This window comes from Macadamia integrifolia, chromosome 10 (genome assembly GCF_013358625.1).
Source record: "Macadamia integrifolia cultivar HAES 741 chromosome 10, SCU_Mint_v3, whole genome shotgun sequence".
Lineage (NCBI taxonomy): Eukaryota > Viridiplantae > Streptophyta > Magnoliopsida > Proteales > Proteaceae > Macadamia > Macadamia integrifolia.
In genome coordinates this window covers 6,694,542-6,719,483 of record NC_056566.1, presented here as the reverse complement: position 1 = coordinate 6,719,483, position 24,942 = coordinate 6,694,542, and the positions used below count along the sequence as shown (strand labels likewise).

At 38.1% G+C, this 24,942-nt stretch overlaps 1 non-coding gene and 1 pseudogene across 1 annotated transcript; both read right to left on the bottom strand.

Annotated features, from left to right (window-relative positions):
- Window positions 1-5,953: 5,953 nt before the first annotated feature.
- Window positions 5,954-23,924, bottom strand: LOC122091599 (annotated as a pseudogene).
- LOC122092491 lies at window positions 13,642-13,760 on the bottom strand. Its single transcript, XR_006144154.1, has one exon. It is a non-coding gene; the product is annotated as a 5S ribosomal RNA (ribosomal RNA).
- Window positions 23,925-24,942: the final 1,018 nt, after the last annotated feature.

Genomic DNA, 24,942 nt, shown 5'->3' with positions numbered 1-24,942 from the left:
ATTTATATGTATGTTTTGAACATAAAGATATATATCTCCAATGGGAAAGATATGATAGAACTGAGTGAAACCCACCAAAGTGGTACATTCAATTCGATTGTATCTTCCCCAACAGTAAAGATGATACTTTCCCAAAGGTTATGTCATCAAGGTTTGAGGATAATTATCCACATTTCAGAAAGGGACATTAAATTTGGAGTTCTTTTGCCCAAAGGTGATTGAATTCCGAAGTTAGTGTTGTTTTCACAGTTAAAAGAAGAATATAAGAGCATCAGCTAATTCCTGTCCCAAAGGATAGGGATACATTTTTAGTTGTAACTCTTATTTAAAATATATTGATAGTATTACATGCTTTTATATTATGATTTATATTTTGATATTTGGCATGTATTGTGTTCTTGTTACTGCTGTAGTAAGATGGCCATTCCCTCAAGTTATGTGTCTTCCATCCCAATGCTCACTGGTAACAACTATCAAAAGTGGGTGGAAGAATTAGAATTGCATTTAGGTCTTCTTGACTTAGACTTGGCACTTAGGGAGCCTAAACCTGAGCCTCTCACAGACTCGAGCAGAAGTGCTGAAAGGACCAAGTTTAAGAAATGGACTGAAGCAAACAGAAAGTGCATACTGGTTTTAAAAAAGGCAGTTCCTGAAATTATACGTGGGAACATAGAGATCAAAGACACTGCAAAAGAATTCCTGGATGCTATTAAAGGTAGATTTTAACACAACAAGAAAGCTGAGAAAACCACATTGATGACCAGGCTAATGAATACAAGGTATGATGGATGTGGGAGTGTTAGAGAATACATTTTGGGTGTAGCTACTGATGCTGGTAAACTTAAGGATCTTGGAATACAGATCGATGAAGAATATATTGCACATATTGCACTGAATACCCTCCCTAGTCAGTATAAGGTTATCCAATCTACCTATATTGCACTGAAGGACGATTGGAACCTAAATGAGCTAATTTCCATTTGCACTCAAGAGGAAGAAAAATTGAAACAAACTAGGTTTGAGAGTGCACATGCAACTTTCCACAAGGGATCTTCTGGTGGATCAAGCAGAAGGAACAAAAATTTTTCCAACAGAGGAAGCGCCAAGCCATATGACAGGAATAATAGCTCTCAAGAACTTGACACATCTCAAAAGGCTTAGGATGAAGAGAATACCAACAACGTAGAGTGTTTCTGGTGCCATAAGAAAGGACATGTGAAGAAGGACTGTTTTATTTTCAAGAAATGGTTAGAGAAGAGGAAGAATTCTGGGGTTGATAAGCAGGATGATACCAAGAAAGGGTGAGGTAGAATGATCACCAGTAATTGAGAGCAAGTAAAATTTGGTCCCATCAAGTAGTTAGGATTTCTTTACATACAGTTATTTGAAATGCTTGATTAGTGGGAGCTTTGATTTTGTTTAGTATTTGTTTATGTTTTGAACCTTAGCCCGTATGTTTTGGGGCACAGTTTGATGAATTATGGTTAAATTTTAGCATTTACATTATGCACAGTTATTTATTGAAATATTTGGTTTATGATTTCATTTAAGAATGTTTTTATAGGCAGTAATTGTCTTGGTTATAGGTAATATTTTGCCACAGTTCAAAAGCTAATGTTTGCCACATTTTAAGACAGTATTTGTCACAGTTCATAGGCAATATTTGCCACAGTTTATAGGCGGAAGGCCACAGTTAGATATTAACCACAGATCAAAGGCGATTTACCACAGTGAAGGTTAATATCACAGTTAAGGACCTACATGGAATGACAACAGTGTAATTTGAGGATATGTCAATATTTCTGTGATGGTATCCCACATAGATTCGTGTTAAGAAACTTACTTATGTTTGTAATAACAGAAAGTTGTATGCCGTATATTGAGGTGTATCTTCTGCTGTTATTCGATGTGAGTGGTTTTTCAACTGAATCACAGTAAGAGTGGTTAATGTAATAAGATTCTATGGCCACACCAATTTAAAAGACATCCTTATAATTAATGTAGCCCAAGTGGGAGATTGTTGGATTTATGGGCTAAATTAATTATTCGGGTTGATTAAATGGGTGAGAGTCAAATTGCATGAACCGGTTCGGTCCACTCTCAAGCTTAGGGATATGCTGGCTCAACCCATTGTGGTTTAGGGTTTTGAGTGCAGGACAGTATTATAAATACTAGGTTTTGGGTCCCTACAGCCATTATTCACTCTTCCCCACTTTACCACTAAAGTGAGAGAACCAAGGAGGTTTAAGGGGTTGTAGAAGATCCATAGCCAAGCCAAGAGAGCGAAAGTGGGAGTGATCAACATCAATCATCTTCAGCATACTAGGTGAAAGGTACAAATCGATCCTCCATAATTTTATTAGATTCGTGTTCTTGTTTTTCCTGTGTGGTTTCCTCCATAGGGTTTCAATCTCAAACCCATAGGGAGTTCCAACAATCAGAGCGTGGTTAAGTCATACTTGAAGGTTACAGTTGCAGAATATCCCTTAGTAAGGTGAATTGTTGAGTTCAGACATACTGGTCTCTGCTTCTTTACTGTGACTTTTGCTCTTACAGTGTTGAGAGGGAGGCTAAGTTCCTTCAAGTTGATGCTTAGATCCATTATTCTTCCTATGCATGACAATGCAGCTCTGATATAGTGAAGGGAGAACGCCTCACTAGGTATATTGTCTACTTGAACCCAGATAGGGACCGATTCAAGCGCTCTGATGGATGCTTCAGAATCAAGAGGACAGACTCCGAGTTGTAGTAACAGATTATCACTCCACCAAGGAGAGTAAGAAAGCACTTCTTTCTTGGCTTCAGTAGAAAAGAACTCCACGAAAAAGATCCCCTTTCGGAGCAGCAAATGAAGACGGCGCCTGAAGGTTCCCATAAAGAGACCAGTCTGTCTCTGAGTTCGATAGCACCGGGGAAAGGAGCGTTCACCACCACTCCAACAAAGGAAGCACCTGACAGAACAGGATTTGTAGGCAAGATCTTCACCGACATCAATGGCAGGTGCCCCCCATGTAGCTCGGATCGGAGAAGATGATGTGTATTTGAAAGCCGGAGAAGGGGCATGAGGTTTCTTCATCTTACGACAGGCACGGCTGGTACCAGGCTTTGAGGAACGGGGTATGGAATGAGTTGTGGATGGGGGAAGTTTGGTGTTTGGTTTATGCTGGTTTGTGGAAGAAACGTTTTTAACCAAAGCGGGATATGGGTTAGAGTTTTCCATTTGTTTGATGGGGATTTAAGTTTGATGGTACAAAAGGTTATTTTATTTAAAATGGTTGGTGGTAGTTATTGTTGAGGAGTGGTGAGGAGTGGTGTGGTAAGGTTGTGGTTCTGGGGAAGATTTAAGGGATAGTACGCTCTCATGATGAGAAGGAGATATAGGTTGGGAGAGAGCCAGAGTTACCATTTAGAACCGAGGAGGTTAGAAGAGAGAGTTTAGACGGAAGGGAAGGACGATGACATGATCTAACTTATTACCATTTGTTGAGTTTCAGGTGTACATAATGTGTTCATGGAGAGGATAGAAGGTTAGGATGGATGGAAGGTTAATGACGGTGGTGGCTAGATAGGGTAGGGTAGGGTAGAGGAGACGGTGAGTTGTTGACAGTGAGAGTTTCTTGGAGCTCCTAGAGAGTGCCTTCTTTTCTTTAGGTTCGATGAGATCAAGCTGCTAAAAAGTAATTCATCAATCATTTTGGGTATTGATTGTTATATCAACTTGGCAGCATATGTGTTGGTTAACTCTGCATTATGAATATAATATAGTTAAGGCATATAGTATGCTAGGTGGAATCCTAATGGGATCTACCCATTTTCTATAAGTTTAACCCATATGTTCAACACTAGATGATCATGAATTCTTTTTTGTGATCCAAGATTTTGGATCCTCATATGAGATGGGATCTCATATTAGGATGGAGGAGATTGTTAGAAAAAAGAAATTGGTAATTTCTTAATTTTTGAATATCTTATCAATAATGATTTTATTTGTTTAGTGAGTGATTGACTCTAAGTCAAAAATCTCTATGCCAAAATTGGGTTAATCTTCAGTTCTAACTAATAGAGATTTTGATTGGATATGTATGTATATATATATATATATGAAATTCCAAAAACAAAGTGAACACATGGTTCTCTTTTCTCCTTTGTTAAAAACCATGCTCCTCTCTCTCTCTCTCTCTCTCTCTCTTTGAGTGATTGAATGGTGACTACGGTTTTGTGAAAACCTTGATAACTTGGGAGGAGCTTGGATCCAAAAGAATACAAGGTCATGCAAAATTGTACGATGAGAATGACTCATTGAGGAAGGGCTAAGATTGTGTGGAGGCTCTGCGTTTGTGGAGTTTTAGGTAATGATCTGAACCCCTTTTATTGATTATGTTACAAATGGTTATTCCACCGGTAGGATCCAATCATTTTTTCTTCCGCGGAATACTTTCATAAATCACTTGAGTAGTTTGATATCCTTTAGTTTTGGTATTCTAGCTCAAGGACATTTCTTCTCAATGCTTGGAAACATGTTAGCTCAATAAAGTATTAGAGAGAGCAACAAGCATTTCCATCCAAGATTAGTATGTAGTCACCAAAACATAAACCATTAATAGCACGTGGATTACATTCATGGCACCCTTTGCCTCAATGGTAATTGAAACACGCCTCATACAAGAATTTAATATTTTCAAATAACTAATTTAGTTTTATACCAAGAAAATCAACCAAAGAAGCTATTTATTTGATCCTAATGAAAATATTTAGAGAATTTAATAAATATCTCCATATAATCTTTATTGACACAAAAGAGGCCTATGATAGACCCTCTAGAGAGTTTATTTGGCAAGTGATACAAAAAGAAAGTATTTCCAATAAATACATAGACACAATTATAGATATGCATAATGGTGTAATGAGGTAGTGTAAGAGCTATGGGGCACGAGGCAGCGAATTAACAGTAACAATTAGATTACATCAAGGATCAACTCAAAGTCCGTATTTATTTGAACTAATAATAGATGACTTGGCTAGAGAAATTCAAGATCATGTTCCTCGGTTATGCTTCTTGATGATTTTGTTTTGATACATGAAACAAAAGTAAGGATAAATGCAAAGCTAGAATAATGGATATCAAAAAAGGAATAAAAAGTCTTATGATAAACAAAAAGAGAGTATATGATTTGTAACTTCGGTGACAACATGACTGAAAGTAGAGTGATAAAAATGTATGTAGGGAGATGGCGCATATCATCATATTACTTGCATCTACTATCCTTCTCTTAAGGTGGAATTCAATCTAAAAGCCTGATAATATGACCAGCCAAGTCCTTTACCATCTGCAATAGCTGGCACCTTCAAGAGGACAATTTTTTTCTTCAATCATGCATTTATTTGCTTTCAATGTGCCCTTTGCATGTAGGCTGAGCAATGATTGTACATAAGCTTATACAATTTCATTAAGTTTGTTTTGGAATCTTTCATTAGGCCGTTTATAGACCGTTTATAGGCCAAGATGGCTGTCATGATCTAGCATTTACTGCCAACCACAAAAGCAGAAACTGACTCGGTATGTGAAGCGATGTTACAATAGGAGTTGGAAGCCCTCTTTCTGGCACTTGAGAGAGATGGTTCTCAATGTAGAAGAGAAGTTTCCATGGCAGAAACAGGGTACCTGAGCCCTATCTTCAACTAACCCAGCTTCATCTCCAATAAATGTTACTTTTTCTTGTGCTATGTTTCATTTCATGTATCAAATGTAAGACTAAATCAAGAACAATAGAATGAGGAGCCAAAAATGATTCACTTCAACTAATTCAAGTCCAAGGCTCTACCATATCTAACTCCTGGGATGTCCGGCAAAACTAAATAAAGCCAGCACCACCCCAAACCCCTTACATTTCATTCTGTTATTCATTCACGCATCTGTCTACTATGTAAACTACACAAAAATTCTGTCATACTCTCATTCTCCATTCTTCACAAGGAGGCTTTTGCTACCATAACCACTTCCCCATGCCTTTTCCTTCCACAATCTCTCCATCTGGTCAAAGCTCAGCCCAATAGTCTCAGGCACAAAAGTGAGTACAAACAAGAATGCACTCACAGCGATTCCGGCAAGAATCAGAAACGTTCCAGCACTCCCCACAGCCCCAGTTACAGAAAGGAATGTCTGGGTCACTATCAGGTTTGAGACCCAATTCACAGTAGCTGACATGCCACCACATATCCCTTGGTAGGCATCCGGATAGATCTCTGAGTTCACAGTCCATGGAACATGCCCTATCCCTGGTGAGAAGAAAGCAATGTAGAGTGCCAAGCCAAATACCGCTAGCCATCCTGATCCAGTTTTGCAGCTGCCATGCAGAATATGACTCTCACAAAACGCCGACACATGAGCAGATGACTGCAGGTAGAAAGCACCCGAGAGGAGGCCAAGGGATACTATCTCACCAGTTAAACTAATTAGGAGCAACCTGCGCCTCCCACAACGGTCAATCAGGCAAATACCAACAACTGTTCCAATAGCATTCACGCCAGCAATAAGGAGGGAAAGGAGCATGGCCAACTGGTTAGAATGAAATCCAGTCATCTGGACAATTGTAGGACCGTAGTACATGACCGTGTTGATGCCAGTAAACTGCTGAAATGCCTACAAATAAATATCATAATCACTGTTTAGCTGCATAATCAAGACTTGCAAATGCTAAATACAATAATAGTGCAATGTGGTCGCTGCCAGTTGCAGTTGCTCGCTGGCCTAAGTCCTGGGAGAGGTCGTTTGTTTGAACACCACACCACCACCCCCCCACCCCGGACCTGCCTGCTGGTGGTGGTTGGACCTGACCCGAAAAAAAGTAGTACAACAATTGTACAACCTTATAATTTGCAAGGCATTGGAAATTTCCATCAGATGCTCCATAACAAAATCTCTTAAAGACTTGCAACATAACCATTACAATGACAAAAAATATTGAACAATGCAATCCGAAGGGATTATCAAGATACGAAGAAAATGTTATCATGCACCCAAATTAAAGCTAGATCATTGAGACAGAAAGCAAAATGGCACACGAAAAATTCACACCTAATCCGTCGTCATTTCATTTCCAAGCTCTGCTTATTTTAGTCTACGAAATTACCAACGGCAAAGTAAACCATAAATTGAGACAGCATTGTAATTTTAAGATATCAACATGGATTTGACCATCTACAAACATTTAGTTGCTTATAGTTGATCCATCATCCAGTCTTACCTGAAGTCCACCCCCCGCAAGAAATGCAATTCTGATATCCTTGGATTTGAAAACATCCCAGAATCTGACAGTACTCTTGGACCACAAAAGGTCTTGCTCTGATGCTATAGAGAGAAGACCTACCTCCTCCTCTAAACGGATTGGACCATAGATTTTTGAAAGGATATTAATAGATTTTGATATATCATTCTGCACATTGTAGAGTATAGACAATGTCCACATTTGTTAAATGTGCAATCAAATGCCAGGCAAGCCAAACGGAGGAATAGATATTAAGTATTTCATACTTTCAGGTAAAGCCAGCGTGGGGATTCGGGTAAACAGAGCATAAGAAAGAACTGAATAACAGCCGGTACACCAGCAACTCCAAGCATCCAGCGCCATGTTCCTGGGACCTGTTTAGTCACAAAAAATGGTTTCAGAATAATTCAATTAAATAAAATTCAGATGATACAAACAATGGAAGGGTGACTAGAAAGATTATTATGGAGACTTCTCACATATTCTTACTGATTTAAGTTCTACTCCAACCCCCTCAAACCCCCACCCACTCCCCACCCCCAATACAAAGAGGGGATCCTATGTTACTGGGACACTATGTACCACCCCAAACATAGAGACCCAAAAAATAAGGGGGGAGACTAACCAAATTTGTCAAACAAAAGATGCCCCAATTGTCTTCCTCAACAAAACATCATTTGACAAAATTTAGAAGATTTTGAGCCCTAGTTATCGTTCATCCCTTCGTATAAACATAAATACAGATAGTCCTTTTTTTTTTTAAATAAAACTAAGAGTCATGTAGCTAGAACAAAAGTTCAACTAGTTACGTTCTAACTAGTACTATATTTCCCCCATTTTTCCAGATTACTACATTCTCATCACATTTTTATTTGAAAACATAATTAGACTACATTCTCATCAAATTTTTGTTTCTACATGATCATTCGCTAACCTCGGTAAAAGCAAGATTCACTAGGTGTGAAACAAATTGTCCCCCAGTAATCATAAGCACATTTTGTAGAAACGCAATCCTAAAACGATGCAGAAGATAATGGAAAAAAACAAACAATGCACACGGATTTTACGAGGTTCGGCAAGGTTGCCTACGTCCCCGGTGAGATGAGATCCTGCTTCACTATCAATGGAGAATAGGGTTATAGTGCTCGTCCTCAGACCTCTCAGTATTGCTTGCATTACAGAGAAAGAAACCCTCGCTACAAATATATAGCGAAAAAACCCTAATCCGGATTAAACTACAATTGCCATCCTAATCCGGATTAAACTACAATTGCCCTCAAATAAAAAATTCTAGCGGGGGGCTGCGCCCCCCTACACCCCCTGCATGCAGGGGGGCCTCCTGCCCCCCTTGCAACCCTCACGGCCCGCTAACCGGCTAGCGGGACCGTCGTCCTGGCTATCTAGGTGTTGTACCAGTACTCCCTGGATTAAACTGCGACGGAATACAAGACATCATACACCAACACATTTGTGGCCACAAGTCCTCCCCTTATTTCAGTGGGGGCTGATTCTGCAATATAAACAGGAGCGGTGACAGATAAAACACCAATTCCCAATCCAACCAGAAGTCGCCCAGCTATTAGAACATATGGATCTGGAGCTGCAGCCATGACAACTGACCCAATTGCAAAAACCACATCAACACAAAGAGTAGCTTTCTTTCGTCCATATACATCATTCATCCACCCCCTGCAGCAGCTCCAATAATTGCTCCAACTATTGCCATGCTAACAATTGTTTCCTGCCAACATAATAATAATTAGTCAAAATAATGAGAAATACAAATAGTGGTTTCAAAGATCGTAATTGAGTGGTAAGGATCACCCCAATCCAGATTGGTATTGGTCCAAAATGATCAAATCTGGAACAAAAGTAGATAATGTATTATTAATTTATCATATTATGATTATTATTATTATTATTATTATGGATTATCCAGATTGGTACCCCAGAAATGATCATACTACAAGACCCATCTCTAAATCCTTGGTAGATTGACATGATAACCTCTTCTACTCTGGGAAAAATGAATAAATAAGGAAGATATCCTAGAGATTATACCTGTAACAACTTACTATGATTAACCACCGCAAAATCATCTCGAATATACAAAAGTGCCCCCGAAATAACACCTGCAACCAGCATTTCAATATTCTTAAAACAACCAAAGAAATAGAAATTATAAAACCAAATGCAATGAAATGTATCGTTGCATATTGGCTAATGGGTTCTATATTGGAAGTTAAAACATCTTCCTCACATTCTATATGAGAAAGGGTGAACATGATGGCATTAACATTCAGGACTCCTATTCGTATTGGGAAATTAATAAAACTTGAGTTTCCTTCATTTAGCATCGTAAAACAAGTATACTGATTGAAAAGGAACAGGTAGTACGCAAATATTTTAACAATGTTGTTCTGGGAATTGAACCAAATAATCCAAACAGAAAAACTTGAATTTAAATCCTAGATTGCAAGGTTCAGGGCAAAAGGAATACATTTCCTGAAATTGGAAGAAATTATAACATCAAGCAGAGAAATGTACACAAGTCCACCACCTAACCAACCATACAGAATTTTTTTAGCTGTGTCCCCACACCATTACAAGCATAAATGTCTATAACAGAAACTTTATCAATAAAAGAAAGGGCTTGCAAGAGAAAGGAGCTAGGGAAACCAGGAAAAAAAAAATCAAGGATAAGTAAAGCCTGTCTTGCATAGAACTTGACCCAATTAAAAGTAATTAATGCAGATCTTAAACCATAAATCCCAATTCAGAACATAAAGATAATTAGGCCGCTGACAGGTCCAAGGATAGGTGGAAAACAGATATGAACTAATATAGAATGTGGGATAATGTAGCAGAGATTACCAAACAATGGAGTCTGACTTGCAGGTTCTGCAGGGCAGCATATGAGTAGACTGATAAGAGAAGAAAGAGAAAAGATACTGGCTGTTACGGGACTGATAACAGTACAAATGAACAATATCTTAGAAGAAAAAGATAAGAGAATGGAAGGTAAGGGAAAGAGCTCACAGCTCACACTTTCACAAATAATATTCTCTTCAACTGTGTATTCTAATAGGGGGTCACATCCTTATACAAAAACTCAAAAAATAGCATTAGAGTGAACTTCAAACCCTTCAAAAAAATTCTAATAGAAGAAAGAATCACTAAGTACCTTAATGCAGGAGTAGGTTACAAGTAAACTACCCCAACAGTGTATTACAACTCCAAACAAGACAAATAAGACTCACTTAATGATAAGCACATTTATGTGTGAAATCTGGGGTAGTAAAACATGCATTTTACATATTTAGAATGGAGCTACCTTGGGTTTTACTCTCTTTTTCCAGGTTTTATATTTTCAAGGCCCTAAGGACTATCGGGTGCTATATCCCCAATTTTACACATAAAGAGGTCTTGTTTCTTTTCATGGTTGTGAAGATGATGAAATTCTGAGCAAGATGGACGTGTTCAATTAAAAGTACACATCCGTTTGGTCACCCGTACAAGTGATTATTCTTTTCGGGCCAGAAAAAGAATAATGGATCAGATCTTAACCGAGATGCAGAACCAGCCCGTCTGCAGTTGTCCCAAGGGTACAACGAATATTCTAAATGCTAACAAGGATCGATGGACCACACCCTTAAGTGATTGAAGATTCATTTTTTGTAACTACCTAGCGTAGTTGGTGAGTTGTGGTGTGCAAAATCCCTTGCTCATTAGGAGGTCTCAAGTTCAAACCTCTTGGCTGCCCTTTTTTTGGAGTTTTTTTTTAAGATTTTCTCTCTCCTACTCATCACCATCGATTCAAACAAGGAATAGAGGTCAGCCAAGGGGGTTTCTTGCGCAAGAGGAGAGAGAAAAAGGAGGAAAAAGACAAAAAAAAATAGGAAAGAAAAAAATAGAAAAAAGGAAATCAAAATCGTGGGAGATCTCCTCTCCTACGATTCTCTCTCTCTTCTCTCTCCACCTCATCACACAAATTCAGCCAAGAGATTGCGCACAAAAGAGAAGTAAAAAAATATAGGAAAAAAAGGCAAGAAATCAGAAAAATACCCTACTTCCTATTTTCTCTCCTCTCTCTTCCCCTCCACCTCATCAAAATCGTCTAAGGGGATCCACCCTTGGACGTCTTCCTCTCTCTCTCCTATTCCCTATAAAAGGGAGTCCACCAAACCCTAAAGGGCTATCCTTCTCTTGCTCTCTTTTTCTCTAATTTTTAGTTGTGCTTTTCTTCTACTTCTAGTTCTAGTTCTTCTTAGTTTTTCTTACTTTAAACACTTTTGTAATTGGTTTTATTTCATTAATGCAATGTCTTTTATTTTTATGGTTCATGTTATTCAAGTTATTCAAAGGTGTAATAATTTTAATTTCTAGTTCTAGGCTTAGTTCTAGGTGACAAGAACAAGCTGTGGAGCATCTCTTTCAAGTTCAAGCTTTTCTCTTTATGATTTGTTTTCTCCAAGCCTAGCAATTTCAAATTTGATTTAGTTCAGATCTGGTTTTTAGGGCTGGTAGTATTTCAAATCTCAATCAAGTTTTCAAGTTCAAGTAAGTAGGTTTCTACAGTAATCTTCTCACCCCCCTCTCATTCCCTCTTCTTACTACCCTTTCATTTTTAAAGTAAGGTTTTAAATTTTCAGCTTTTACATTTGTTTTCCCTTTCCCCCAAGGTTCATGGCTAGATTATGCGTTGGCTTTGCCCCTCTCTAGCTATGGAACCATCCTTTTATTTTGATTATTTACATTGCATCCCTTCCCCTAAAGCCAAGTAGAAAAGTCCTTGTAAGAGTATTCTCTGGTCAAATAGGGAAGCTCATATTATTTATGGTGTATCCCTCGGGCTAAGTATAGATACCTACTTGTGTGCCTCTCTCTAGCTTTTTCCCCTTTTATTTTATTTATTTACTTTTCAGCACTTTTTATTTCAGTACTTTTACTTTTAGTTACTTTCTTTTTAATTGTGTGGTTTGAGTATTTAAATTCCTAGATGACGAATGGTTAGGGTTAGATGTGAATGGTTAGGTCGTTCAATTTTTAATTTCAATTCCAATTTCTAATTTCCCTAGATGTGTTGGTTAGGAAGCTTTTAGATGCAATTGTGTTAGGACGGTAGTTAGAAGTAGATCACCATAATCAATCGTTATACTTACGCATTACTAAAAGAAGCTTAAAATAAAGTGGCTGCTTTCCTTGTGTTCGACCCGTTAGCTACACCGATCCGTACACTTGCAGATACTTTTAAAATTCAAACACTTAACTAGCTTGACAATAATCAGAAGTAAACCCAGGAGAACAAGGGAATAAGACCAGCAAATAAGCCCCCAAGGATACATTAGCCATGCAGGAGCAAAACCAGCCCAAAACGCAACCTGATAAGAGAGAGGACTGGAGATAGGGCTGGAGAGAGAAAGGTGAGGCCTGGTCTGTTGGGCTCCAATTAAGCTGCAAACTTGGTCAATTGTAGGGCCTAGGTAGGGTACAAAAACCCCCAAAGTTGACACTCTTCCAACAGCTGGTTGTGGAGTTATGTACTTTCTTGATGTTCAGACCTAGGAGAGAGAATCTGAGAGAATTCTTCAAGAACTGTAGTAGGGCTGCTTGGACATCAACAAGAAGAGGATCGTGTGATTCTTGGGTGGTTGTGAACACCCTTTGAAAAGGCCAGGCAGATCAGAGATCAATTGGGGAAGGAAAAGGAGATCGATCTCTCTCCTAATTCCTCCATGGGTGTTGGTCGGTTCTGGCTTTTGAAGTTCTGAACAGATCTGATTTTCACAAGATTCTTTAATGCCAATAAGCAATAATCACAAGCACTAACAGTAGTAGTAAACAAAGAATAAGAAAGAAAAGAAACAAGACAAGTGCGGGTGGGATTGGCTATCTCGGCCTGGGCATCTCACCGACAGCTATCCCAGCTGTTTAAGCAATTGACTGCAATCATTCATCATTCAAATTGGAGAATTGAGAGTACATAAGCTCCTCTATATATAGAGGGCGGATTAACAGTCATACCATAACTAAGAATTAGACTCCAAGTAGGATTAGACCTTACATAATAGGAGTTGGACTCCAAATAGGACTAGACTAGAACTCCAACATGGAGTAGGACTAGAATGTAAAACCCTAATCTGATATTTATACCCTTACTTGTGGACAGGCAAGAAGAAAGAGCAGAGAAAGCCAATGCTGGCATGGTTGGCAGCTATGGAGTGCCAAGAAGGCAGAAGTGACCCCACCTGCTCCTGTTCAGCCTGCCAATATCACTGGGGAACTCATCAGGAGGTGTGCACAAAGAAATAAATTTAATTATAAATCTAATTATAAGACTAAGTATAGGAGAATAGAATAAGAAAAAAAAAAAAAAGGGGTGCAACACGAGGACTTCCCAGGGGGTCACCCATCCCAGTACTACTCTCAAGCAAGCACGCTTAACTACAGAAATCTGATGGGATCTGGTGTATTAGTGCTGGTATGATCGCACCCAAATCGGTAGGTCCAAAACCGACCAGCCGGTTTTACCTAGCAGAATGTATTTTTCAGGTTTCTGCACTGTGGGGCCCACACCCCTACTATACAAATCCCCATTCTGCCCCTATGTAAATAATTCTAAATAAGGTATGAAATGTATATTTTAAAGTTAATTAAGTGGGGGAAATAATTTGTAAATTTAATTAGAAAGTTAGTTAAGTATTAATATATATATATATATATATATAGATATAGATACATATGTAGAAATAACTTAAGAGGGCAGCCAAACAGACCTTAAAAGGAAAGAAAAGAGAAGTGTGGAGAGAGCTTCTTCACTTGAGGCTGCTCTTGGATCAGCATAGCCCACAGGTGAGTCCTATTACCTACCACAGTAAAGTAATTGGGTTAGGGTTTCAACTCAATTGGGAATTGCCAGGAAGTCCCTGTGAGCTGAGAAGCTGCCCAATAAAGAAAGCCCTAAATTTAGAAGGGATGTGGGGGTCTAATTTGTAGGAATTCCATCCCTGCTAAATCCTAGACCCTAAGGTTTCTACCAATTCAGTAGGGAATAGTGTAAATTGGAATGGAATTATGGTTGTATAGGTAGAATACTACTAAAACCATAAGGTAGGGGATTATTTCAGCTGGTAGGGTTACAAATTCCTTCCCTAAAAGTCTTATTGAATCTAATTATGGAGGGAATTTAACCGTATGATCTTAAACTCTAGATTCCAATCTTAATTGATGAAGTAAACTTGGGAATAAGGGTTCATTTTTGCAGATTTGTGGAAGTCCCTGTGAAACCCTAAAATTTCTGTAGAACTGATATTAATCACCCAGACTCCAACAATTGGAAGCAAGAAATGAGTCAATAGGAGACCCAACTTGAGCTTTCAAACCCTACTTTGACCAATTCGGACTTCAGGAAAGCGATTGGAGCCCAAATTAGCCATGGCAGAATTCTGTTAAAACCTCAAAATAGGAATTTATTTCAGATTTTAGTTCTATAAATTCCTTCCCTAAGATACTCAAATGAGCTAAAATTGAATTCAGATATTATCTGTTATATGTGTGGGCTGATATGTTAATTCTGAATTGGGAAAAACTAATAGGGAAATGAATCAATTTTTGCAGATTTGATATACCTCCTATTAAATGCTAAACTTCTGCAAAATTGAATATATTGATTCTAATAGTAAAAAGTGGAAACCCAAATATGGGTCACTGAGGGAAAGCCACCCAACTTTTCTTGCCTAGTATGCTGAAATGATATATAGAAGAGAGGAAAAGGCTCAATTCAGCCTACAATACCTGGGACAACATAACACAGTAAGGTAGAATCAGATTGTACAGAAAACAAGGGAACCAGCAGGTCCCGACCAGCCAAACGGTTGCTGCCCAAGCATCTGCCGATTTTAGTGCCAGTGGCCAATTTTGCTGGGTAACAGGTCAGCATGCCCTGAACCTTGTGTACTCAAGAATTTCCAATGAAATGGAACTCAGGGGAGTAGGGTACAGTGCTTGAAAATTCTAAAATCCTAAGTGGACTGTAGATGTGATTCCAGGACATCCTACCTAAGTGTGGGACCCACTAGTGGCTTCCCTTTATACATGACCCCCAGTAATGAAGAAAAGTGGAAACCTAAACTATACATTGAAGAACAGGTGAATTCCCAATTAGAATGGGAATAAGGATACTATACTTAGGCAGGGTGGGGTAGAATTATAGAAATTTATTTTATACATAATGATTTGGAATATCTTGTGAAATAGGAAATAAGTTACAGTAAGAGCACTTAATTGAACCAAAGAAGTGAACTTTTCAGGAGATTGGACACCAAGGTGAGTGGGTGTTTGTTTTATTTTATGGAGTATTTCTATACTTTTGTGTTTATGCTTGCTCATGTGGAGTGTGATGGTTACTGTGTTATGAATTTATTTTATATAAAATTATATACTTCACATGTTGCATAATTTTACCGACTTGATGTGATCGAAGTTTTATGGATGTGTAGTATGATAGTTGTGTGGGTGATGATTGTAATATTGACAGTCTGAGGCACTGTGTGGCCTAGGTTCTTTCCGATACCATGGGCTCAGAAGTCAGTGTTACAGTTATGACCACGGATATATGATTGGATGCTACGGAGGCTATGGATGCATGTAGATGCATATGGTTAGGATCACATCCTAGTGTTACAACCCCTTGTCCATAAGGGGATAGGTACGGACTAATCCTAACATATGCGGCTGCTTGATCAGCAGTACACTTCCATGGTATGATGTACTGTACCCAGAGACGGATAGTAGCAGGGTACGATGTACTGTACACTTGACTACTTGGGGTTACTAACCTAGGGGTTAGCTGGGGGATTGAGGTTTTATCCGGGACTAGCTGACTCCAACCTGCAACAAGCTTGTATTCCTGAGGCCCAACATACAGGGTTGGGAATGCCACCTACGTTGCATAGCACTATACCTTTGATTTCAGACTTAGTAATGGACCAGGAAGTAGTGTAATATTAAATGAACTCATGAGCATCATATAAGTTGTGAAGCATGCATTGCATCATTTGTATTGTGTTTGCTTACTTGCCCCCACCCCCTCACTGAGCATGACGAACTCACCCCCTCTTTATTTACTCCTTTTAGATGTCGAGACCAGTATTTTGCCGACTTCCTGCTCTGATCATGAGCTAGTAGCCATGGATGATTTGGCCAATCTCTAAGAAGATGAAATCAACCATGGACCCGACTATGAATGCAATGACTATGCCTACGGATGCCAGTTCTTCTGAGAAATAGGATACACTATTCCTATGTCTTTTATGTATATATTTCTGTTGATGCGTACTCTGATGTATATAGTCTACTACTGAAATACTATAACTATGTAAATATTCTCTTTTGTAATGTATATAACTCTCACTTGGATAATTGTAATATATCTGATCAATTAGTTGGCACTAGAGTTTCTGTAAAATATCTTATTGTTGGACTGTGAATGTATATATGAACTCTGATCTTTAGTAGTGTAATTGTGGTGTTATGATCTGCCCCAGTCTAGATCCTGGGGAAATAAGCTGACTAGATACGGTGAGATGTCCAGTGCCGCATGCCTAGGCCTATTGAAGATAGGGTGTGACATAGAACCCCAACATGGAGTAGGTAACTAACTAGTCATTCACTAATAGGGAAACCTAAACTGACTCAAACTGAAATAACAAAGGAAGTAGACTCAAAACAGGACTCTAACTTAACTAATAAATTAAATCTTGTTTTCCTACTGTCTACCCATATTTTAGGCCCATTAAAGTGGCCCATTACAAAAGAAACCCATGTGATCAAAGACCCAACACATACATAACTCAACCCAAGGCTTATCTGTAATAAAATAAACCCATTAAGTGATCTATCTACATCAATTCGCCCTTTCTTAGAAAAAAATTCGTCCTCAAAATTTGTAGAGTGTGAGGATGATTATAGCAAGGTGCACATCTCTCTTCAAGCTGTAAAAAAATTCAGATAACCCTTTGATAATAAAGATGTCTAAAATGTGAATAGCTCAATCTTCATAATACTTTAATGGGATGATGAACTCCACATGCTCAATTTTAAGGTCTTTAGATATATCCATGGGATTGTCCACATGTACGCCTTCAACCACTGTGTTCTTGACCTCCACAATTTCAATCTCAAGCTCCTTAGGATCTTCCTTTTGGCTATTCACAGTCATCACAGAAGTTGAAGCACCATTCTCCTTGGGTTCGATGTCCTAGTCCACAATTGTGACTATATTGCTTGTGATTTCATCCATATTAATTGCTCTGATAGGAACATCAATGACAACAACTTCTAACTCTGGTTCACTAGTCAGAGGTGTCTTTTTGTTTGTTGCTCCTTTGCAATGCGTTGTGCAATAGAGGCCTATGACTCCTTCGTGCTCTTATCAATTGTGAGTGGCTTTTGGTATTCTGGTGCAAGGAAGTACATTTTTCGTTCATGCTTAGATAGATACATACCTGCCAACTCAAACTCCATCTTGTCCCAAGTTCTAGGCTCAAGCCCTTGAGCTTGAAGTTGGCTTTCAAGGATTCTCCATTGTATTTGAACACAATCACTCATCTGAGAACATGCATATTGGAGTCTTTGTGTCTCTGTCAAGTTGTAGTTGTCAAAGTACACGTCCAATTCATGCACCCATTAAGGAATTTCCCACTAAAATAACGTGATTGAGCATTAGATTGGGCAATAGTAGCCTGAGTATTAGAGTGAGCAGCAGTAGACTCTCAGTTCTGCCAGCTATTGGTAACCTTCCATCCTTGCAGTCAAGGTTTGAAGGGATTTTCACACATCTTCCAGAGTGATTTGTTTAGAGCTTTCTTCAGCCATAGTTTTGATACCACTTAATGCAGGAGTAGGTTACAAGTAAACTACCCCAACAGTGTATTACAACTCCAAACAAGACAAATAAGACATTTAACTAGCTTGATAATAATCATAAATAAACCCAGAAAAACAAGGGAATAAGATCAGCAAATAAGCCCCCAAGAATACATTAGCCATGCAAGAGCAAAACTAGCCCAAAACCCAACTCGATAGGAAACAGGACCTGCGATAGGGCTAGAGAGAGAATGGTGCATCCAGGTCTGTGGGGCTCCATTTAAGCTACAAGCTTGGTCAATTGTAAGGCCCAGGGAGGGTACAAAAACCCCCAAAGTTTTTCGACTGCTAGTTGTGGAGTTATGTACTTTCTTGATTTTCAGACCTAGGAGAGAGAATCTGAGAGAATTCTTCAAGAACTATAGTAGGGCTGCTTAGGCAGCAACAAGAGGAGGATCGAGTGATCCTTGGGTGGTTATGAACACCCTCTAAAAAGGCCAGGCAGATCAGAGATCAGGGAAGGAAGAGAACGATCTCTCTCCTAACTCCTCTATGGGTGCTGGTCGGTTCTTACTTTTGAAGTTCTGAACAGATCTAATTTTCTTAGGATTCTTCAATGTTAGTAAGCAGTAATAACAAGCACTAATAGTAGCAGTAAATAGTGAATAGGAGAGAAAAGAAAAAGACAAGTGTGGGTGGGATTGGCTATCTTGGCCCGGGCATCTCACCTAGAGCTATCCCGGCTGTTTAAGCAATTGACTGCAATCATTCATTATTTAAATCTAAGAATTGAGAGTACATAAGCTCCTCTATATATAGAGGGTAGATTAGCGGTCATACCATAACTTAGAGTTAGACCCCAAGTAGGATTAGACCTTACATAATAGGAGTTGGACTCCAAACAAGACTACACTAGAACTCCAATATGGAATAGGACTAGAACCCCAATATGGAGTAGGTAACTAACTAGTCATTCACTAATAGGTTCCCTAAATTTACTCAAACTGAAATAACAAAGGAAATCTCAAAATAGGACTCTAACTAAACTAATGAATTAAATCCCGTTTTTCTACTGTCTACCCATATTTTAGGCCCATTAAAGTGGCTCATTACAAAGAAAACCCATAGCATCAAAGACCCAACACATACATAACCCAACCCAAGGCTTATCTGTAATAAAATAAGCTAATTAAGTTACTTATCTATATCAATAATGGACATAAACGCTAACACTAACTAGATGGCCACACATCCTAGAATACTAAAATTAAAACACTAAATTCGTGTACCCTCTATGGACCTAAAATGAGGACTTTATAATTGGGCCCATTACAAATAGAAAACATTTAAAACAAAAACTCATGACCAATTATTATCAAAACAGACCCTAATGTTGCACCGTAACTGCATTAGCAATCCTCACTAGTCAAAGCTTTCCAAACCGATTACCGCAGTGGCTTATGTAGTGGTCAGCCAACAAAAGCTCACTAAGTATTGTTTCCCTCTCACCTTAGTGGACTAAAGTAGTAATCAGGTTTCTATAAGAAAATTGTCACGCCCCATTCAAACTATAAGGGGCTTTGTTTCTTATGGTCAGCCTGTAATGCCTCTCTTCATTTGCTTGCCTCCTTCCAGCAGAATCAGCCATTCATTCCTCACCTTTGCATCCATATTAGTGAGATGTTCAAACATGAGGTTGAAGCCTTATCCTACATATTTAGTTGTTGAATCACCCAATAATTATGACCTATGCACCCCTACCACCACATCCAAAGCCTAAAAATGTTTCATTCTCAAGATTGTTATTAATGAAATAAGCTTGAGCTAAGTCACCTCCCCCTCTTGCACAGGTCCCATATGCAAAAGTATATCCTGCAAATGGCCATACCGTTAAAATAGCCCTAAGTCCAGTGGTACACGCACCCATAAAAATTAAGTTTCACGGAATCTGGAGATGAGGCCAAATGGTAAAATAGAGGGGAATTAGAAGGCTAATGCTGGTACATTAAAAATCATAGCAATCTCCGACTGTCATATTCACAGGAATGTGATCAAAAGGGCTAATGGAAAGAACTCAGTGAGACACTTGTTCAAAATCTCCTCAGATAGTAACAACCTATCTAGGGAAGCTTGCACATTCATTTTTCTCCAACATATGATGCAAACATGAGGAAAAAAGTCTATTTTTCCTTCAGATCACAACAGCTCCATGACATGTTAACATAAACCTAAAAAAGGAATCAAAGCTGACAGAGATAACGGAATGTCAGGAACCAAAGCATTGGATGTAATATTCCTAAATAAAGATGCAAAATATATTAATATGTTAACATATATAGGCCTACCTTCTTTCTTTTTTTTTTTTTTTTTTTTGTAAAACAGGTATAGCTTACAATATGCAAAAATTTGTAAGAAAATCAAATCAATAATTGAAAGTATAGACTGCATCATACTACTAATAACAGCAGAAAAGACAGCTAGATTAGTTTTGTATTATTATTCCCATTTAAACCTTGGACTGCCTCTAATACTCCATGAATTTGCTCCAAGTCCAAAATGCACATAGACTAAGTAATGGAATAACATCATAGGTCCATAACCCACCCATATCAGATCAGAAAGACTAAATAGCTAAAAATTCTGTGAGAACCCAACAGAGGGGTGAATTGAACAAAATAAGGCAAACACATGCAAACAAACAATGACACATGAAGGAAAAAATAAATAAGAACATATCTAGAGCAATGTATAATCTTATGATAACTTGAAAGCAAAATTAAAAAATAATGCAAGGGAGAGATAATGCAAACAAAAAGGAAAGCACACAAGCAATTTAGTGGTTCGGATCCATGATTCTACATTCACTACCCGTATCCACTAGACCAATGATTTCTTCCACTAATGTAATCCCTTTCCAAATGGCAAGAATCAAACCTTACAACCATTCGCCGTCCCTTGGATTGGTATCTAGACCACTGGCCAAGGATTTCAAACCCAATGGTCCCTCGGATTGAGTACGCAGACCACTGGCCAAGGATTTCAATTTGCACACACTGTACAACTGTGTGTTTTTTCAAACTCACACAAAAGAACAACAATAAGCCTTCTTAATAAGCCATGAGCTGAAACCAAAGCACAAATGATTTTCACAAGACTTGCTTGCTCTTTTCTCAAATTGATATCTCTTTTGAGCTCTCATGGTTTTTTTTTTTTTTTTTTTTTTTTTAATTGTCCTTGTTTTATGACTCAAGCCCTTATGTCAGAGTCATGCACGGTTTTCGTACGTATAGTCAATAAGTTTAAAACTAATTTTGTTCAAATGAGAGGAAAAATTAATTCTACTCATCAAGTTCAAAACAAACTTTAGTTAAAATGAGTGGAAAACATTAATTAAGTTTAAAACAAACTTCAGTTCAAATGAGTGGAAAACATTAAGTTTTAAAGAAACTTTAGTTCCACTGAGTGGAAAACATTAAGTTTAGAACAAGTTTTAGTTCAATTGCGTGGAAAACATTTATACTTAAGTTTTTCAAAAAACTTGTTTTAAGTTCTAAAAAGTTAATTGTTGGAGCTTATTAACATCATTTAAGATGCCTAGAGTTCCTCACAGTCGATTAAAGTCCAAGTGAAGTAATTAATATTCAATTAAATGGTCCAGCCACATAAGATTGCGAGTTTTCTCGTTCGGTTGTAGAAAAAGGGACTCAAGAAGCACTGCTACTGTTCTAACGGAAGATACCACGGAAAATGATCCAAGAGTCCGCCAGAAACACCGGTGTTTGAACCTTTGAACCATAGAAGACTGTGAACAGCAGTAGTTCAATAAGGTTTTCTAAGTCAAACCACCTAATTTTCTTGATTTGTTCATTTAGGTTTATATATATATATATATATATATACATGTATGTATGGGCATTTTACTATCTTGTGGACATCTACATCAAGATTACATAATAATAAAACAATAAGAAAAATAATCTTGATCTTCTATGAAAGAGTTTTTCAATCTGATTTGTCTCTGAAGCTCTTCAGTCTTTCAACATCACGAACAACCACAACCACCCATGGTAGACAGTTAACAACAATCCTTCATCACTTCATCATGCCATCTTTGTCAATATTTGATTCCACCTCAATGGATTTGGTTAAACTTTACTTTTAGCACATAAACAAAGATGTTAGAACACAAAACACATCAACGTGTTTTTCACATCCAAAACACATAAACAATATATGGACACTTATGTGTTCAACAGATGCCAACAACAACAAATGACTTACATACTTATGTGTTCGCATATCAACTAGCCATTCTTAACACCACTATAAAGCTGGAGTTTTAGAAATTGAGCTGCCAATCAACCAGTTAATTTTCATGGCCAGAAGATTATAAAAATCTGCCAGAAATAAATTTACAGTGAATAAAATAATTCATAAATGTGTAGACACAGAGGCAAAGAGCTGAAGAGATGGAAATACCTAACACCACTACATGAGTGGGGTTTTACCAATTGTCCTGCAAATCAACAACCAGTTAACTTGTATGGCCGAAAAAAAGTATATATTCATACAGATAAGAAAATCAAATATATTGTATAGACAGACTCATGAGGTCGCAGCTTACATTTGCAGAACCTAAACATCCTCACATGTTTACAGTCAATTCACAACATAAAAGCAAGGACATAATCTCATGTTCAGATCAAGTGGATGCTGATCAACCAGTACCAATCGAGCCATACCAGTAGTTACCACTGATCTTTCCCTGAAAGAACGACCAATATTAGACTCGATCCGGATCAGATGTTTCCAATTCAATCTGCGATATTGTAACTTAAATTTATGCATAAAAGGGTAAATATAGAGCATGGTCCTAGCATATTTTAAAACAAAAATAATCAGGAAAACAACTAGATGAACAGGCATGACATGTGTGAGACATTTGGATAATAGACAAGAAGCAAAAAAAGACAGAGAAACAAATCAAGAGTTAGGTTCAATAAGCATTTCAGTGTGGTACAACAACATATCAGACTTCAACAATGCCTGATGTTGCAATTCTCTCAAGAGGAATACTTTAGCCTCAAAAGAGATCCATATAAGAGGCTGTAACCAAGACCCAAATCATTCAAATCATACTCATCCTGGGGGTTTGGAATCCACCATTACCAAAAAGTTTTTATTAGGAAGAAAAAAAAAGGAAATTGCAATATTTTGTTCACCAGTTATAAAAACAAAGGATGAAAAAACAAAATTGACTCCTTCAAGAGACTACGAAAGGAACAGATCATCTGGGTCGGCCAGCTGGTTGGCAAAATAAATTGGGTGGAACCCCTCAAATACTTCTTTTTTTTTTGGTAAGAAATCCCTTTTCTACTTTCTATGTTCCCAGGACTTGTATGATCATCTAATCCTGAGTACTGAATCCTTAGATTAGAGCCCTTCTGGGTAATGATTGCTAAACACCTGATTTTTTACATCATCCTCTTTCCCTAAAAAATGGACCTTTTTATCGGACAAGAAATAGGATTTCATCATTCACAAAGTGCGAATTCATAAAATTTCGCAACTGGAAGAAATAACCCTAATAAAATCAATCACATTCCATAGAATAAAAGTATCAGTACCTGCAATTAACTACACATTACCTGTATCATACCCAAACAACAAGCCCCCAATACCAGCAGTGAGACCCAATCCCAGTACATAACGGTTGCTGAAATATGAAACCTTCCCCTCATGAACTAATTCCAAGTAACCAGAGCTTCCCGGTGAGAACTCAATAATCGTCATCGTGACAAAATCTCAAGAGCTCCCCAGTTCCCAAACTGAAGGGAAGCGATCCTACTATTGTTAGGATTTTTATGTGGGCTTAACTGATACCGATTGATCCATTGGGCCCAAGCAATTATAAACCCACTCTGATTAGAAAACTCCTAGCTCTTTCCATTGTGAGAGTGGAATAGGGTTTTAGGGATTCTATTATAAATAGAATACTGACGATCCCTGCAGCCATTACTTTCTACTTAATGCCTTATTGGTTTTGGAAGCACAGCTTTCTCACAAGAGCAAGTGCACAAAAAGAGAGGAGACCCTAGAGTAAGAGGCTGCAGAAGATCTCAGTAGAAGGACTCCACTTGCGTAGTTCGTTATTGTCATCTTCATGGGAGTAACGTTTAACCCCATGGGATAGAGGTTCATGATCTATGTTTACGGGACACAGGTACTTCTTTATTCTCATTTATGGTTCATGTCATGGTTGTTCCATTGATTATTATAGATATAGTAAATCTATATGGTTATGTATTTTAAGATGGGATACTTTATTGTTCTTGGTTTAGGGACTACACCCATGATTAATCTTTTATGATTTGTTGATGATTCTTGTATTCTAAACACTATAGGGTTATTCATATGTTAAATATGGTAAAGAATCCCTAACAATTGGTATCAGAGCCAACCCTTACAGTGTTGGAATCAAGGAAAATTGATTTTGTATAGGGTTTGTGTCCCAAATCATAAAAATCATAATTTTACCATTACTTAAAGATCCCATATGGGAAAACTTTCTTCACAAAAGTTGTAGAGAACGAAAAGATGATCACGGTGGTATGCCGCAAGTCACCGAAAACCTTCGGTAGCGTCGGCACGTGTCACCGAAAACCGGCTATAGGAGGAGAGAGAATTTTTTTTTTAAATTCAAAAAAAAAAAAAACGACGGTGAGTCATCGCCGGGTCACCTCGGAAACCTTACTGAGTTAACCCGGGGTGCAGTGGGTCAACTCATGACCAACTCTGTTTGACTCGATCA